We start from the raw sequence: 18857 nt of genomic DNA, 5'->3' as shown, positions 1-18857 counted from the left end.
GGTTGCAACTGGCTTAAGAAGGTGATAGGTGGACTGAGGTGGGGTGAAGGATAACAATCAAATGGAGCAGGATGGAGGAGAGATGGAATTGGGAGAAAGGGGAAGGTGGATGATATTCACTGAAGTTCTGTTGTCTTCTTCTACAAAAATTGCGGAAAATTAACATGCATGCAGTGAGTATTCAGGAAGACAAATGTTATGTTGGCCTTGTAGCTATATAGGACCCTGGTCAAATCCTGTTTGGAGTACTGTGCTCAGTTCTGGTCACCTCACTACAGGAGGGATATGGAAACCATAAAAAGGGTGCAGAGGAGATTTACAAGGATGTTGCCTGGTTTGGGGAACATGCCGTATGAGAATAGGTTGAGTAAACTCAGCCTTTTCTCCTTGGAGCTACAGAGGATGAGAGGTGACCTGATAGAGGTGTATAAGATGATGAGAGGCATTGATCGAGTGGATAGTCAGAGACATTTTCCCAGGGCTGAAGTGGCTAGCATGAGAAGGCACAGTTTTAAGATGCTTGGAAGTATGTACAGAGGAGATGTCAGGGGTAAGTTTTTTTACGTAGGGAGTGGTGAGTGCATGGAATGGGCTGCTGGCAACGGTGGTGGAGGCAGATATGATAGGGTCTTTTAAAAGACTCTTGGATAGGTACATAGAGCTTAGAAAAATAGAGTGCTATGGGTAACCCTAGGTAATTTCTAAGGTAAGGACATGTTTGGCACAGTTTTGTGGGCTGAAGGGCCTGTATTGTGCTGTAGGTTTTCTATGTTAATATAAGAGTTTTAAAGTACAAGAGTAAAGATGTCTTACTGCAACTGTATAGGGCCCTGTGTGCATTTTTAATCTGTTTTCCTGAGGAAGAGCATACACCTGGGATGGTGTTGTGCAAGCCAATTAACTTGATCTATATCTTCTGGAAGCTGGAAGAACTGATGTCATTGAAACTACTCACAAGGACTGAATGAAGTGCATGCAGATTAAAAGATTTCAGTGAAAAGTTGGTTCCAATTACAGTTGTAGTGCGGACTGCAGTGCTCTCCTGATTGATAAGTCTAGAACCACGGTCAGGGATGTAGTATAAGGGAGACTCCACTTAGGACTGAGATGAGGATAAATTTCAGGAGAAAAGTCTTTGAAATTGTACGTTTCAGAAGACTAGACTTCAGGAAACTGAAGAAAAAGTAGTATTTGTTTAATATTGCTGGCATTCTCTTATTCCCCCTAATAAATGTCCTCAAACTCAGTATCTAAGGGGTCCTCATTTCTTCTGTAGAATCTCTTGCAATCTATTTTCTTTCTCTCATCAGTTCAAGTTCAAGTTTCAAGTTTAATTATCATTCATCTATATATGAATATAGCCAAATGAAGCAGAGTTCCTCCCGGGCCAAGATGGAAATCACATTACCAACAGCACATAGCGCACTGCACATATCACATAGCACAAAGAGCACGTGTGGTTATAATTCCGGAAAAAAATTAGTTGCAAAGAGATAAAAAATAATAATACAGCCCAAGATCCTGAGTTGTCCTGGTTCAGCTTGTATTTGAACCGAATGAGCCCCAGAGGCCCCAAAATCAGCCACTCCAATATTCCAGCTCACCTTTCTTTATCTCTGTTGAGTCCCCTTGATCTGAAGATAGTGCAGGGCAAATCTCCTGTGGTTGAGGCTCAGCTTTGCTGAAAATGGTGTATCTTGAAGGACCAGATGGTCTACTCCTTTGGGGTTTGAGAGGTCATGTTGGAGGAGCCTTGGTGTGTAACTGGAGTGTGTTTTGAAGATGGCAGACACTAAAACCGTGATATGGAAAGAGGGAATATCCTAGGGCAGTTCTTGTTAAGGAGTGTTTATTATCTGGCCTGCTTTGTCATGGATGACACCCTGCTGATTGTTGGAGTTGTTCTCACCCAGGCAAATGTAGAATAACCATCCATCACACTCAGTAAGTTTTACCACATTTCATCGATGATAAATACATCCTTTGATTCCAGGAGGCCAAAAAGCACCACAGTAAACTCCCCATAATCAAAGCTGACTTACCATTTGCCTTCCCTGTAGCCTACCATGCCTTGAAGATGGAGAAAGGGTTTGGGTGACTGGAGGAAGGTTGATCCAACCTCTGCGACTTGGTATGCCGACAGCTCTGCACGTGACACGAGAAGCTGCAGAGAGTTGTGGACACAGCTCAGCACATCATAGAAAACAGCCCCCCCCTCTCTATGGGCCCTTCTTGCTGACACACCCCAGCCACCATGGATATTCTCCCGTTTCTCCCCTCGCATTGGGCAGAAGATACAAAAGCCCGAAAGAAGGTACCACTAGGCTTGAGGACGGCTTCTACCCCACGGTTATAAGTGTCAGGGTGTGAGCTCGCAGGACTAGACCCAAGTGCGGAGGAATGGCAGGCTCGCTCTGTCACGGTGGTCGCTAGCTCCGACTCAGCCCAGGTGTGGTGGATAGAAGCCTCAGTCATGGCAAGTGCTGACAAGGACTCATCAGCAGAGCACGAGAGTCCCTTTAAATAATCATAGAACACAGGAAACTTGTGCCAGTCACAATCAAACTGACAAAACCAAACTAAAAGCACCTAGGCTTAACAGCTCTAACAATTAGTAAATACAGATGCTCAAGAAACCCTGAAGCCCACCACTCAACAGCAAGCTGCAGAGGCCTGCAGGTCTCAAGATAAGAAGGCTATGGAATAGCTTCCGTATATGACATTTGGACTCTTGATTTTCCAATCCACCTCATCGTGATCTTGAACTTTATTATCTATCTGCACTGCACGTTCTCTGTAACCTTTTACGCTTTATTCTGCAGTGTTATTGTTTTACCTTTGATGCACTATCAATAACTCCAAAAGACTGGAAGTAGAGTAAATACTGAAAGGCTTTTAATAGCAGTAAAACGGAGCACTTCCATGCCGGGTGACTGCCCTGGACTGTGGGAGGAGCAGTGACACAATCACCTTTATCCAGGGGTCCGTGGGAGGAGTCACAGGAGCAGTCAGCAGAGGGGCGTGTCCAAACAGATAAACATGGTTTACCACAACCTTGTTCTACCTCAATGCACTGTGTAATGTTTTGATCTGTTTGACCAGAATGCAGGACAGGATTTTCACTGTATCTTGGAACATATGACAATAATAAACCAATTCCAGTGCCATTTCTTCCGCCCAGCTCTCACCACTGCTGCGTTACCTCACGCCACGTGGAACGAAGTAGATGGATTTGCCTGTCGTGTCCAGAGCTGCTCTGGTCCTTGCTCTGAAATCATCAAAGCACTTCAGGGGAAAGCAGTTTCCAGCATAACCTGAAAAATAAATTACAGCGTTTTGTCACTTTGACAACCTGCAGATTAAACATAAAAGCATATCTCACCCTTTACAGCAGCTTTGTGACCGTAAAGATATAAGAGGAGGGTTCCCCACTTGTTCCCATCACACACTGCTGTCATTCCCCTCCGCAGATGCTGAGTTCCTCCAGCATGTGGGGTGTGTTGCTGTGGATTTCCAGCATCTGCAGAGACTCTTGTGTTTAATCATCCTGATGTGGAGGGACAGAAGATTTTAAGATGGTGTGTGGGGTGTTCTACCAAGCACCCTTGTTAGTCATGGATGGTGTTATGGGGGTGGTTTCAGCAGCGTTTGCTCAGTGATTTGGAATGAGGAGGAATTTCTTCAGCAAGAAGGTAGAATTGCTGCCACAAATGGCTATGGAGGCCAAGTCATTGGGTATATTTAAGGAAGAGGCTGATAGGTTTTTTATTGGTGAAGGGTTAGGCATTATGAGGAGAAAGTGAGAAAAGGAGGTTGATCAAATGGCAGAGCAGACTTGTTGGACAACCTGGCCTAATACTAAATTATGGTCTAATTTAGCCAGAGTTTCCATTCTTTGACGAGGGGTTGTGCAGTGACAGAATTGTCAGAAAGGTAGTGTTACACATTGCACTGAATCCATTGAAATAAGTTCTTGCTACTTCACATTATTACTTTATCTATAATTATGTGCGTGGATTGATGAAGGATTTGTCCACCCTTTAGTACTTCTGTTATTTATTGCAATTATTTATAAGACATTTTCTAATCGAGGATTTTGCGGAAATGGATCTGAAACATTACATGACACACTGTAGCCGGGGGCCACGACCCCAATTATTTGGCATTGTGTAGGAGTTACAGCACAGATACAGTCCATTCAGATGGTTCAGCAACCTGAGACACATAAGTTGAGTTTTATTTGCCACATGTACATTGAACTGCATCATCTGCATCCAATGAAAGCAGTAAGGGTTGTGTTGGGGCAGCCCACAACTTTCGCCTCACTTCTGGTGCTGAAGTAGCACGCCCACAACTCTCTAAACCTAACAGTATGTCTTTGGAATGTGGGAGGAAACTGGAGCACCCGGAGGAAACACACACCGTCATGGGAGAGTGTAACAAAGTCCTTATAGAGAGTAGCTGGAATCCAACTCTCATCTTTCAGGCCGGGTTTCTCACTCACTAATGCAGGGCATGGGGGGAGGCGTCTAGGTGTAAGCAGGATGTTTCCTGCCGGATCTGTGAATCAGGAGTGCGGCTGGGTCCGGGCACTGGGCTGTGGCTTTGGTGTGTGGCTGGAGCTTGCATCAGACCTCCTGGAGTCAGAGGTCAGAGACAAAGTTCAGTTGATTGTCCATGCACAAGTACACATAGGCACAGATGCAAAATCAGTGCATCTTACTTGCAGAAACATCACAGGTCTTAGCATCAGATAAGCAGCCTTCACAAGGAAAGCATAAAATAAGCATAAATTATACAAGAATAAACACAATTAGAGCAAAAATAACCCATGTTCAATTTAGTACAAAGTTCTCATAATGTAGTGATTAAGGTTGTGCTGGCTGGTTCAAGAATAGAATGCCTGAAGGGAACTAGCTGTTCTTTAACCTGGTTGTGTGGAACTTCAGGCTTCTGTACCTCCTGTCCAATGGTAGCTGTAAGAAGATGGCTTGGCCCCAATGGTGGGGACCTCTGATGACGGATATTGTCTGTTTGAGATACTATTGATGGTGGGGAGGGATTTGTCCGTGATGTCTTTGGTCACTATTCTTTGAAGCTTCTTACATTCCTGTTATTGTACAAGACCATGATGCAACCAGTCAGGAACTGTTATATCTTCTGACTCTAAAATATAAAGCTAATTGAAAAAAACACAGAGCCGGGAATGTGTGTCTTAGTTTCATATTTCCTTCAGCAAGGTGCGCAGTTATGATGTGATGGCGTGATGACGTATGCCATTCACATCCTTTTACATTCACCCTCATTATATAAGCAACAAAGAATGCAATATGTTTACAATCAGAAACAAGAGAAAATCTGCAGATGCTTGAAATCTAAGCAACACACACAAAATGCTGGAGGAACTCAGCAGGCCAGGCAGCCTGTATGGAAAAGAGTACAGTTGACGTTTTGGGCTGAGTCCGATCAAATATTACTGAAATATTAAATATACAACACTCTTTCCTGCTTAGCTACAAACTCCAACTCAATAGAGCAACTGTATACACAGTATACAATATAATACAACTACTATATAGACATCACAGCACAGTAAATTTTGAATGTCCCTTTCAGGCCTAAAGATTTAGTCGCTGTGGAGGATTTCTTACTCTTGTGCAAAAACATCTTTCCTGAGCAGGGAGCAAAGCTCCCTCTAAGTTGTGCATGTATATGCACATGCACACATCTTTTGCTACTAGTGCACAAAGGAATTTAATCTGCACACAAAAGGTTGTCACCCTTAACTTCAATGGTAAATTAAGTATACTTCACGATCGTACACAATCACATTTCCTTTTCCAGTATGTGATGTGGATGGTGGAGTGACAACATGGAGTTTACGATGACTTGTCTGCAGATTTTGGAATTGGCTTATTTATACTGTTTTATTGAAGAAATTATTGATTCACTATGTCGAATTCCACAGAAGCAAAGAGCGTGAAGCGCAAAATAACTGCTAGTTTATTTAAAGTGGAATGGCTTTTTAAAGTGTCATTTAGCAAGCAAATCACATATAGATGATATGCAAAAGCTCTGTTAAGAAAATCCTTCATTACCCACTACAGGCCTGCTACATATGTATTGCGAGAGTGCAGATGAACGAGAGCAAAAATGATCAAACCCAGAGGAGATCAAAGTTCTCATTGACAGTGTTTTGCTAGCTTTTAAAATGAATACCTCTATATAAAAAATTCAATGTGCTCATGTCGTTGTCACTGGGAAAAAATTGCAGAGCAAAATTCATTACAAATTCGAGGGAACATTGCAGGTGAAACAATCTCAGGTTCTGAGGCCAACTCCATGGTGGTTGTAAGAGTTGACTCTGGGACTGAAGGTTCTGTCAGCTCTGGACCCCCTTCTCTGGACTGCAAATGGACATGTGGTTGATAATCAGTAATAATTGTAACCTCTCTCCCTGACAAGTACTGGTTGAAATGTTTTATCACCTTCTCAAGGTCTCTCTGTCAATCTGTGCAAGATTTTTCTCTGCAGCGGCAAGGGAATGTGATGCAAAGGCTATGGAGCGTTCACTTCCATCACTCAGAACATGTGACATGACTGCATTTATACCATAATAAAAAGCATTACAGGCAAGCTTCACTGGACAATGTGGATCATACTGTGTGAGTTCAGTGTCTGATGTCACCGTTTACTTTACCATTTTGAAAGCTGGTTCGCACTCCTTTGTCCATTGCTATTTCATCCTGATCAATAGCAATGAGTTGAAGGGGTGGAGAGCAATAGCCAGGGTTGGCAGGAACCTGTTGTAGTAATTGATAAATCCTAAAAATGAACACAACTGTGACACATCGTTTGGCCTCGGGGCATCCACTGCCTCTTGAATTTTCTCAGCACACTTGTGTAACTTCTTGTGTATCAATGGTGTGAACACGGTAAGTGATGCTTGGTTTAAATAATTCACTTGTTGCGGCATGCACTAAGCCCATTATTTTCTAATCTTTTTAACACTGTATTGAGATTTTGGAGATGTTCCTTGTCATCCTAACCAGTAACAATGATGTCATCCAGTTAACACTGACTGGACAGCCTTGCCAGCACCATGTCCATAGATTTCTGCCAGAGTGCAGGTGTAGGTGCTACAAAAATAAGCCTATTATAGTAATAAAGCCCTTTTAGAGTGTTTATAATGAGAAACACTTCGGATTCTCCTTCCATCTACTTCTATAGATTGGCAAAACGTATTGATCTACTTTCAGTACTGGGTTGATGGTGACATTAAAATCACCACAGTTCCTGAGAGACCCATTTGTCTTGGCTACTGCAACTACTGGCTTCGCCCAAAGGCTCCTCTCAACCTTGGAAAGAATTCCTTCAGCCTCCCTGCAATCTAGCTCATTGGCTACTTTGTCACAGATGTTATAAGAAACCAGATGGGCTTTATTCATTCCAGTACTAATGAGATAAGACCATAAGGTATAGGAACAGAATTAGGCTATTTGGCCTGTCAAGTATACTCCACCATTCGATCATGGCTGATCCCTGATTCCCCTCCTCAGCCCCAGTACCTGCCTCTTTCTTCAAAGAAAGGGGCTTTCCTTCCTCTACCATCAATACTACTCTCACTCGCAACTCTTTCATTTCACACACGTCTGCCCTCACTCCATCTTCCCGCTGCAATACCAGGGTTAGGGTTCCTCTTGTCCTCACACCATTAGCCTCCACATCCAGCACATAATTCTCTGTAATTCTCTCCATCTCCAAGGGGATCCCACACCAAGCACATATTTGTAAACTCAGTTTACAAAATCCAGTTATCTGTTGTGCAATTGAATACATCTATCTTTCTGATGTAGCTAGCCATTTCTACTCTTTTTTATTTATGATGATTATTATTACTCAGTACTCGCTGTTTATGAACCCATGAATTTTGTCGTATTCTGCATTTTTCTTAACTCAAAGTCTCTGTCCCCTGGTGAAGAAAAAAAATGCTGCATTTTATTTTTACTCAACCGTTTCTGCCCTCTTGTGAAGGAAGTGTGCTTGCAGTTTTTTTTAAACTTGAACATCTTCCTGTGCTTCAACAGGTAGGTAGTCATCTCGGGCTTGTTTTAAAACTTACTCATTGTCATTGTTATGTTTTGTAACTCTAAAACATAAAACTAATTGAAAGAAAACATGGAGCCAAGAATGCATGCTTTAGTTTTGTTTTTATTTTAGTGAGGCGTGCACTTGTGAGGTGATGGCGTATGCCATTCATGTACTTTTACATTTAGCCCGTAATGCATTATGTAAATAACAAAGAATGCTTAATTAAGCAATATATTTACATGTTACTCAAATATTACTGGAATATTAATTACACACCTAGAACTTGTTTTGCAGCAAAATCTGAGTCTGGAGTGCTTGTATAGATCCCAATCCCTTCAAACTCACTGGATTCACTGGAACATTTATTAAACCAACTGAAACACTTGGAAATAGAAGTGTTTTTCACACTTGTATTTACTTCTACCACTTCCCTTGGCAGCACATTTCAGGTACATACCATTCTCTCTGTAATGCATAACAGTGAAAAAGTGGGGAAAAAGAGTTTTTGCATGAATATCCAACAGTGTTGCAATTCTGCTGGTCCGTCACCACCAGAGTCTCAGGGGTGCCAGATTATTGGAGTTTTAATGGTACAAGTTTCTAACCACTGGACACCTACTGTACAAAGGACTGTTCAAGACACTGGAGAATTACTATCACACTCTCATAGTGGGACAGTCTAGGACCAGACGGCAAAGTCTCAGTATAGGATATCCCTCTAGAAAAGAGACGAAGAGGGATTTCTTTAGCCAGCAGGTGGAGAATCATTGGAATGCATTACCACAGACAGCCATGGAGGCCAAGTCCTATTTAAAGCTGAGGTTGATAGTTTCTTGATTAATTAGGCAGCAAAGGTTACATGGTGAAGGCAGAAAAATGGGTTTGAGAGGGAAAATAAATCATCTATGATTGAATGGCATAGCAGATTTGAAGGGCCGAATGGCATATTATGCTCCTGTGTCTTTTGTTCATGTGGAGGCATAATCAGCCCTCTGCCAAGCCAATGCCTCCAGCGTTGAACCCCAATTACACACAACCAACTCTGAAGGGTGTTCCATGACGTGCATATGCCCAACACCAGTCTCCTGAAATGGATGCAGTATTCCAAGAGAAAAGAAGACACAGGTAAAAGTTCAAAGTAAATATATTAACAAAGTACATATATGTCCCCATATATTACCTTGTTTTTCATTTTTCTTGCAGGCATTCACAGTAGAAGAGAGAAGTACAATAGAATCAATGAAAACTGCACACAAAGATTGACAAGCAACCGCTGTGCAAAAGAAGACAAATTGTACAAATAAAAAAGGACATAAATAATACTGAGAACACGAGTTATAGAGTCCTTGAAAGTGTGTCCATAGGTTGTGGAGTCTGTTCAGAATTGAAGTGAGTGAAGTCATTCACGCTGTTTCAAGAGTCTGATGGTTAAAGGGTAAAATCTACAGATATCCTCAAAGTCTCCTTGAAAAATGGAACACTCCCACAAACTTTTTGGGAATCCCTAGTCTATAACTGCTCTAAGTGGACAAGGAAGCTTAGGAATAACCAAGCACAAGGAACACACAGAAACTGAGCAGAAACAATAGATAAAGCTGACCATGTCTACAACCTGCCCACCCATCAGGCTCATCCTATCCCATCTCCAGAAGCATCTTTGCTCCATGTTGGCCTCTTTTATCCCACAGCGGAAGAGAGCCATGCATTCAAAATGCTGGAAGACCTCAACAGGTCAGGCTGCATCTATGGAGGGAAGTTAACAGTTGACATATTGGGGGCTGGAAAGGAAGGGGGATAAAAACAAAATAAGAATATGGGAGAGATGAAGGAGTACAAGCTGGCAGGTGATAGGTGAAGCCAGGTGAGGGGGAAGGCGAGTGTGTGGGGGAGGGGAATGAAGTGAGAAGCTGGGAGATGATAGGTTAAAAAGGTAAAGGGCTGAAGGTGAACAAGTCTGATAGGAGAGGAGGGCGGACTATGGAAGTAAAGGAAGGAGGAAGGACACCAGAGGGAGGAGAAGAACAGTTGAGGAGAAGAGAAGGGGTGAGAGGGGATGCAGAATAGGGAATTGGAAAAGAGTGAAGGAGATAGAAGAGAAAAAAATACCAGAAGTTAGAGAAATCAAAGTTCATGCTGTAGATTTCAATTGGAGGTTACCCAGACAGAATATGAGGAGCTGATCCTCTAACCTGAGTGTGGATATAGCATCAAGGAGTTACACAGCACAGAAATACTCCTATAGCCTAAATCATCCATGGTGACCATGATGTCTACCTGAGCAAGTCCTGTTTGTCTATATTGGTCCATATCCCTCTAAACCTTTTTTTATCCATACACCTGTTCAAATATCTTTAAAAAATTGTAGGCTACAAAAGGAGTTAGACAAATTAAGAAAATGGGCATAGAAGTGGCCGATGGAATACGGTGCCAGCAAGTGTACGGACTTGCACTTTGGTAGAAGAAATAAGAGCATAGATTTTTCTCTAAATGGGGGAAAAGAATCAAAAATATGAGGTGCAAAGGGACTTGGGAGTCCTTGTGCAGGATTCCCTAAAAGTTAATTTGCAGGTTGATTTAGTGCTGAGGAAGACAAATGCAATGTTAGCATTCATTTCAGGAGTATTTAAAGGCAAGGAAGTAATGTTGAAGCTTTATAAGGGAGGGGCGAGGTGTCACTTGGAGTATTGGGAGCAGTTTTGGGGCCTTATTTAAGAAAGAATATGCTGACATTGGAGAGGGTTCAAAGGAGATTCATGAAAATGCATCCGGGATCAAAAGGCTTAAGAACAGAGGAGCATCCTTTTAGAGCACTGATGGGCAAGAATTTCTTTAGCCAATGAGTCATGAATTACTAGAATTTGTTGCCACGAGTGGTTGTGAAGGCCAGGTCATTGGGTATTTTTAAAGTAAATGTTGTTAGATTCTTAGTTAATCAGAACATGAAGAACAGGGAGAAGGCAGGAGATTGGGGCTGAGATGGAAAATGGATTAGCCATGATGAAATGGCAGAGCAGTCTCAATGTGTGAAATAACTTAATTCTGCTCCTTTATCTTATGGTCTGATTTTACTTTCCTTTTTCACTTCTCCTGTGAACTCATTCTATTCACCCGCCACACTCTGAATGAAAAAACTTCCCCCAGATTTCTTTTAAATCATTTTCTCCTCACCTTAAATCAATGTTCTCCAGCTTTAGACTCATCGACTGCAGGAAAAAGACTGTGACCCTCCACTTTCTGAGAATCTGAATCAAAAGCAGGTCTTCACTGACATAAGCTGGGAAATTTGATGCTTTGTGGCAGCAGTACAGTACAGTACAATACCTAAAAATTACAATAAATAAACAACAAACAAATAAATAGTGAGAAAGAATAATAATGAGGTAGTATCAACAGTTTATGTACGGTGCCAGACATATAAATTATGGTACCATAGTGATTAACACAAGACTTTACAGTACAGGTGACCCTGGTTCAATTCCCACCGCTACCTGTAAGGAGTTTCTTCCCGTGACCGCGTGGGTTTCCTCCAGATGCTCGGGCTTCCTCCCACAGTCCAAAGACATACCGAAGGTAGCTTAATTGATTGTTGTAAATTGTCCCATGATAAGGCTTGGATTACATCGTGGGATTGCTGGGTGGCGTGACTCAAACGGCCAGGAGGGTCAATTCCACATGGTATCTCAATAACCAATAAATAAATAGTGCAAAAGAGAAGTAGCAAAATATTGTTCAGGGATTCATGGGCCATTGGGAAATCTGATGGCAGAGGGGAAGAAGCTGTCCCTAAAACATTGAGTGTTTACCTTCAGGCTCCTGTACCTCTCCCTGATGGTAGTAATGAGAGGAGGGCTTGTGCTGGATGGTGAGGGTCTGACACCCTCCAAGGCTGGAAGGTCACGCCTCCGCCTCCTACGCTCCTGAGTTACAGCCTGTGAAGACTTGTAATTGGTTTGCTGGTTTGTGTCTGACAGAGTCTTGGGGTCGAGGGTGAGCTTCACCCTCTCTGTTACTTTGCGGAGTTGTAGATGCCCGGCGTGTCCTTTGAACAAAGCCAAGTAGTAGTCGCAGGAGCTGCACTGAAACCAGGAGTGTTTTTATAATTTTGCAGTCCCATGGGCAACGTTTTCACAGATGATGCAAGAGAGCATGCAGTCAGAAGACAAGCCTTGCAAGCGTCTAATGTTTAACAATTATTTCCTCTGCCACTGGCTTCAGCAATGTGCCAAGGTTTTAACAATCTGAGCACATTTGCACTGCGGTTTGCACCCCTTACCTGCACTGTTAGAGGTGAACTTGGTGCCCTTTTGCATTCCAGTTTAATTCAGATCTGTTTAAGTTAATGCTCAAGGGGGATTTTTGCATAAACAGATTTATCTACAGCATCACACAGTAAGCTAGAACCCTGTGTGACTTACATATATTCGAGACATGACTCCTGCTCATTATTTCTTGCAAAATCATGAACTCTTTTAATACTTTGCCACACAACCCTGTTCTATTTATCAAAGACATTGGTCATCCAGATTCTTTATTCAGATTTATTTATCGCATGTACATTGAAATAAACAGTGAAATGCGTTTTTTGTGTTAACAACCAACACATCCTAAAGATGTGCTGGGGGCAGCCCACAACTGCCGTCACATATTCCAGCGCCAAAACACACACACACACACACACACACACACACACACACACACACACACACACACACACACACACACACACACACACACACACACACACACACACACACACACACACACACACACACACACACACACACTCCTCCAGTCTCAGGATAGGCCTTTGGGCCTTCAGTCTCCAAACTCCAGGCTTTGGCCACTGGGTGTCGACTTCAGACTTCAGACTTCTGCATTGTCTTGCTGTCTAGCAGAAGACGGCCTCAAGCAGGCTTACCAACTCACCTGCCTTCTTGCCTCCTGCTTACAGACATCTGATCCCAGCCCAACAGCCATAGATGTCCTTTGCCACCCGTCAAATTTGCAGGCCTTCAAATGCAGAGCGTGGAGTGGATTCCAGCCTGACCTCTAACTCCTCTGCGTCCCTGTTCCCAAGCCCCATCTTGGCATCTAATGCCCCTCTTTGTCCCTAGAACTATCCCTACACACTTAAAAAGCAACGAAGCCTGAGCCTCAGTGAAAACGGGAGCTCAGCACCATCTGGACCAGAAACCCAGGATAGTCCAGATTGCGAAAGCTAGGAAAGCAAAATGTTTCAATTAATGTTGGATGATGGCAGTGCTGCATCTGCGTAGAGGGAGCTAATTATAGAGTCATACAGTACAGAAGGAGGCCCTTCAGCCCATCATGCCTATGCTGGCCATTAAGTATCATTCTATACTAATCCCTTTTACCAGCGCTTGTTCCGTGACTTCTAACCCTATCAATTCACGTTTTGTCCAGGTGCTTGGTATTGATTTATTATAGTGACTTGTGCTGAAAAGCAGTAGAAAGCTCGTGATTGTGTGCCGAATGGAAAGTTCGTTCCATACGCAAGTACATCAGGGGAGTGAAAAATAAGACTGAGAAAGTGCAGTGCAGGTCAACAAGTAAAGAGCAAGGGCCATGGCGAGGTTGATGGAGAGATCAAGAGTTTATCTGACTGAGTAGTGACAGGGAGAGGAGCAAGCTCTATACCAACAGTGTCCTAGGTCAGGACTGAACCTAGTCCCTGAAACTGCAAGCTTGTGCCTCTGTCCACTCTGCCACGGCTTCTTAAATGTTGTTCAAGTACCAGCTGCTAATCACCTTCTCAAAAACATCAGGGAAAGGGAGGAGGGAAGGAGGGAACAAAAGCTTGGATGTCTTACGGTGTGCCACCCACTCTCGCTACCTGCCCCCAAGAAGTTCACCATAAGCTGAAAGATCAGAGGCACAATTTTCAAATAGCGCATTATGTTCCATCCTCAATAATTTCAGTTTAAGTCTGCTCCCTCCTTGGTTTCATAACCCGTCCCATCACCATCCCCGGGACAATGTACCATCGTCTCTTCTGCCCTTCAATTAACCCAGAATTTTAAGACTCAAGATGGCACTGGAGTGTGGCACTGGAGTGTTACTCTGCATGCTGCTCTCTGTCGATCCTCTCATTACTTAGCCCACTAAAACAAGGCAAGTTGAGTTTTGTCCTTCACAAACTTTCTTCATTCCTGCTGGGTGCATGTGGCTGCAAAACACAGCCCTTATGGAGGTGACTCAAAATTGTGTTTGCCAAAGAAGAGAACCGTCAGCACCATGTCCCGGCCTTAGCCAGACCTTTGCTTTTTTTTCCCTGTCTGTTGCCCCTTTTCCCTCCTCCTTAAAAGTAATGTCAGGCCTGCTCCCATTGACACCTCCCCACTTGCATGTGCAGGTACCAACTAGGCTCTACCCAGCTGACAGGATCCACCTGTCACATGTTCCAGACTCATCACCTGCAGCCTATTTAACCCCAGTTCTCATCCACAGACCTTGTTCACTCATCAAACCGGCTGGCCCCAACCAGTTGTTCCTAGCCTTCACTCTCCCTGCCTGGAGTTTACTTTGTTGCCTGTTGTGTTTAGTTTCCGTTCTCTCTTGTTTTGTGGCCCCTCATGGCTCGTTATTTTGAGGTCTATTATTAAAGTTATTGTTTACTACTCCATCGTCTCAGCTGCTCTGCTTTCAGGTCAACCCTCCACTACATTTCCTGACAACCAGTTTAGCTCATGTTTCCTCGTTCTAACAACCATTGACTTGAATCTCTGTTTCCCTCTACAGAGACTCTGAGAAATATGCATTGCTTCATCCAACTCATTCTTAATTTCCTTCTCCTGCTCTGTCATTCTACGGATCTTTACTGGGAAAAAAAATTTCAACCTATTTGTCCAAAAATTGAGCTTTTTTTCTGCTTTGAACCTATCCTTTTCTCTGAAGAAATCCTCTTGCAAGCTTGAAATTATGTCAGTCTTTGATGCACTTAATATCAAATTGCTACATCAAAATTGCAGGGAAAGAACTTGCTATGTGGACAGTATATTGAATGCTCATAAAATGCTAGGGCTCTGTAGAGATATTTAAATTTGATTGCCTTTTCTATCTTATCATATAAAAACTCAGAAGGAAGCTATTCAGCCTGATGGGTCGGTGCTGATGCTAAGGGAGGTTTGCTCACCAGCCCCTTTTCTCTTCTCCTTTCCCTGTACCTTGGTAGCTCTCACACATGCCCACCATCCCCTTCCTTTCCCTTTTCCCCTTCTTCAATCTTTTTTTTCGCTGTTGACCTACAGTACACCAAGGAGTGGTAGTAGTGTGATCACTTGAGTCGACTTTGATGTTCTCCCAAGTGGTTGTCTATTGGTGTGTCCTCAGGCAGCCATAGAAGCTAATCTAGTATCTACATGTTCTGGTGCAGTGTGGACAAGAGTAAGTGGTGGTTGTGGTTGGTGATTGGGTCTAATAGTTGTTCAGTCTCTCCTTTCGCAGCTCCTACTTATTCTCTGGGACTCAGCGAAGGTCAATCTCATGTAGCGTAACTCCCTCTTGAAAAGACTTCCTACATGTGTATCTTCTGAGTATGCTGTCTTCCCAGTTTTTAGATCAACGTTGAATTTCACCAGGCTGATTTTGATATTACCTTTGAAGCATTTCCTTTGCTTGCCAACCTTCCTTCCAGTGGGAGTAAAGGATCTGTTTAGGGTAGGAGTTTCCAATCTGGTGTCCACAGACCCCTTGGTTAATGGTAAGGCTCCATGGCTTAAAAAAGGTTGGGAACCCCTGGTTCAGGGAATCATGAGTCAGGCATCTGGATTACATGACTTAGTATTGGAGTTGGCTTTGCTTTATCATGGTGATGCTGTTCATGTTGGTCTTCTCCAGTGTACTGAGTAATACAAAGCTAACACAAGATGCTGGAGGTGACCAATAGATCAGGCAGCATGTGTGCGGGGAAATGGACAGTCAGTGCTTCATGTTGAGATACAAGAATCAGAATCAGGTTTATTATTACGGCCATACGCTCAGTGGGCACTTTATTAGGTACACCTGTACACCTGCTCATTAATGCAAATATTTAATCAGCCAATCATGTAGCAGAAACCCAATCCATAAAACCATGGTCAAGAGGTTTAACTGTTGTTCAGACAAAACATCAGAATGGAGAAAAAATGTGATCAAAGTGACTTTGACCATGGATTGATTGTTGGTGTCAGACCCGGTGGTTGGAGTATCTCAGAAAATGCTGATTTCCTGGGATTTTCACACACAACAGTCTCTAGAGCTTACAGAGAATTGTGCAAACAAACAAAAAGATCCTGTAAGTTGCGGTTCTGTGAATAAAAGCACCTTGTTTAATGAGAGAGGTCAGTGGTAAGTGGCCAGACTGGTTCAGCTGACTGAAAGGTGACAGTGACTCAGACAGCTCTGCGTTACAACAGTGGGGTGCTGAAGAGCATCTCTGAATGCGTAACATGTCAAACCATGAAGTGGATGGAGTACAGCAGCAGAAGACCATCAACATGCATTGAGTGGCCACTTCATTAGGTACACTGAGTGGCAGTCGTGAAATTTGTTGTTTTGCAGCAGCAATACAGTGCAATACCCAAAACATACTATAAATTACAATAAGAAATATGTATCAAAAAGAGAGCAAAAATAGTGAGGTAGTGTTCATGTGTTTACTGTCCATTCAGAGATCTGATTGCTGAGGGGAAGAAGCTGTTCCCAAAATGTTGAGTCATTTCTTCAGGCTCCTGTACCTCCTCTCTGATGGTAGTAATAAGAGGGAATGTCCTGGGTGGATCCTTCATCTAGACTGAAAGGTGGAGGGGAGATAGCCAGGATAAAAATGTGGAGGGAGAGAACAACTGTAGTCTCGTGTTTTGCCAGTAATTTTAAACAGCCAATTCATCCTCCAACACATACTTGGGACGTGAGAACAAAACAGAGCCCCCAGAGGAAACCCAGTGGATCAGACAGTGCACTTTCCACATCTAAGGTCGGGATCAAATCTGAGTTCCTAGATCATTGTGGATAGATACTCTTACAGGATCAAGTAACAAGGATCAAGCTCAACTTTATTCACCACTTATTGTATATTTATATGTACTGTATTAGGAATTTGCTGTGGTGTGTTCGCATGACATGCAACAAAAAAGCAACACTCAACAATTATAAAAAATAAAGAATCATACAAAAATGAAATTCAAGTCAATTTCAAGTTTAATTATCATTCAACCATACATGAATATAGCCAAACGAACAGTACACTACACGTAGCACAAATACAACATATGGTTATGTTTGCAGAAAAACAAAGAAAAAAAATTATAATATAGCATAAGTCCTGAGTGGCGTGATAAGTTGTCCTGGTCCAGCTTGCTCTTCCACTGAGCGAACACTGGAGGGCAGCACACAGCAAACACTTGAAGGCAGGAGCAGCACCAAGGGGAGGGATCAGCCCCTAACACAGTACAATCTCCAGTGCACCTATAGAGGTCTCTGCTTTCTCCCACTCTGCCTCTGGCATCTCCTCCCCTGGACAACTGCAACAGGGGCCTCGTCCTTGCCACAACTGAGGCAACACAGCTCCGTCACCATTGTTCCTGCCAATGAACCAGTGAACCAGATTTGCTGCAATTCAGTGCTACCAATATCCAGCAGGGTCTTGTGAGCAGAATAAAAATATCACTGTCTCAGTACAACAACAGTATGTAACAAATTGCGGCGACAACACATCCATCGTCCTATCACTATCGAGAAACTTGCTGATGGGATTGTCCTACAGTACTTGATGCTCTTAGTATCCAGCAGCGACTTGTGATCATAAGAAAGATGAAAAGGACGAACAGATGCACCTTTGCTTCAACCCGCAGTGGCATGCCACCATATTACCGGACATTGGTGGTTAAATTCAGAAATTGAATAAAATGTGCATAGGTACATAAAGACCAGGAAGTATTTACAATGTCAACAGCATTATAAAAGTGGTTTAAAGTGTTTATGGTCTAGTGCAGTGACTGAAGTAATAGATAGAAAGGGGTGGGGCTAACTAGAATGGTTGATCAGATTAACTGCCGGGGGAAGAAACTTTTAAGATGGGGTGTTGCTTTTGTTTTAATAGCCCCACAGTGCTTTCCAGAAAGGAGCTTTTGGAAAAGACTGTTTGCTGTGGTTTTTCCTGCCTGCTTCTTTGTCCTGGACACAAATAAGTCCCGCAGCGGCCTTCTCTGCTGACCTGACAGTTCAGTGTTGTTTTCCTATATTGTGAGAGGATGCTGCACCAAACCAAATAGGGGCATATCTATGTGCACCCTTTGTTGTACTTAACAATTATCCAGAGGTGGTGAAGTGATATTTGCATCTGCTTTTAACCAACCTCTTCCACCTCTAGATCCCTTTTTCTACCAATTTCTGAAAAAGAAGTAGAACATTAAACAAAAGACTTTTATTGAATCCAAAGCAGAATCCAAGGTATATTCCAAGCATTTAAATTCCTTGCAGCACTACTGCAAGACAACATACAAGAATCACCTCAACGTCTGATAGGAGCTCAACAACAAAGCCTGCAGACCTCACAGGGTCCAGTGTCTGCTTGATTTTATTAATGCTTAGTCAGTCTCTCACTTAACCACATCATGCAGTTGAGAGGGAAAATAAATCAGTGTTGATCAAATGGTGGACTAGAGTTATTCTGCTCCTATACCTCATGGTTTTATTAGAAGTGAAAATGGTCCTTACAAACAGTAAATTTGAAGAATAGGATCAAGAACACGAGAAAGTCTGCGGGC

The 18857-nt window shown here is 42.9% G+C and overlaps 1 protein-coding gene across 2 annotated transcripts in view; it reads left to right on the top strand.

Annotated features, from left to right (window-relative positions):
- Window positions 1–18857, top strand: part of LOC140714485 (ribonuclease P protein subunit p25-like protein) — a 47111-nt gene that overhangs the window by 22012 nt on the left and 6242 nt on the right. The window contains exon 2 of one of the 2 annotated variants that reach the window (XM_073025780.1): window positions 9295–9414. The exons of the other annotated variant lie outside the window; for it this stretch is intronic. The gene's annotated coding sequence lies outside the window, so the exon portion shown is untranslated. Of the gene's footprint in view, window positions 1–9294; window positions 9415–18857 lie in introns of those variants that run through there. 2 annotated transcript variants of the gene reach the window in all.

This window comes from Hemitrygon akajei, chromosome 21 (genome assembly GCF_048418815.1).
Source record: "Hemitrygon akajei chromosome 21, sHemAka1.3, whole genome shotgun sequence".
Classification (NCBI taxonomy): Eukaryota; Metazoa; Chordata; class Chondrichthyes; order Myliobatiformes; family Dasyatidae; genus Hemitrygon; species Hemitrygon akajei.
Note: the sequence above shows the minus strand (reverse complement) of the source record. Positions and strands in the feature narration are given on the sequence as shown.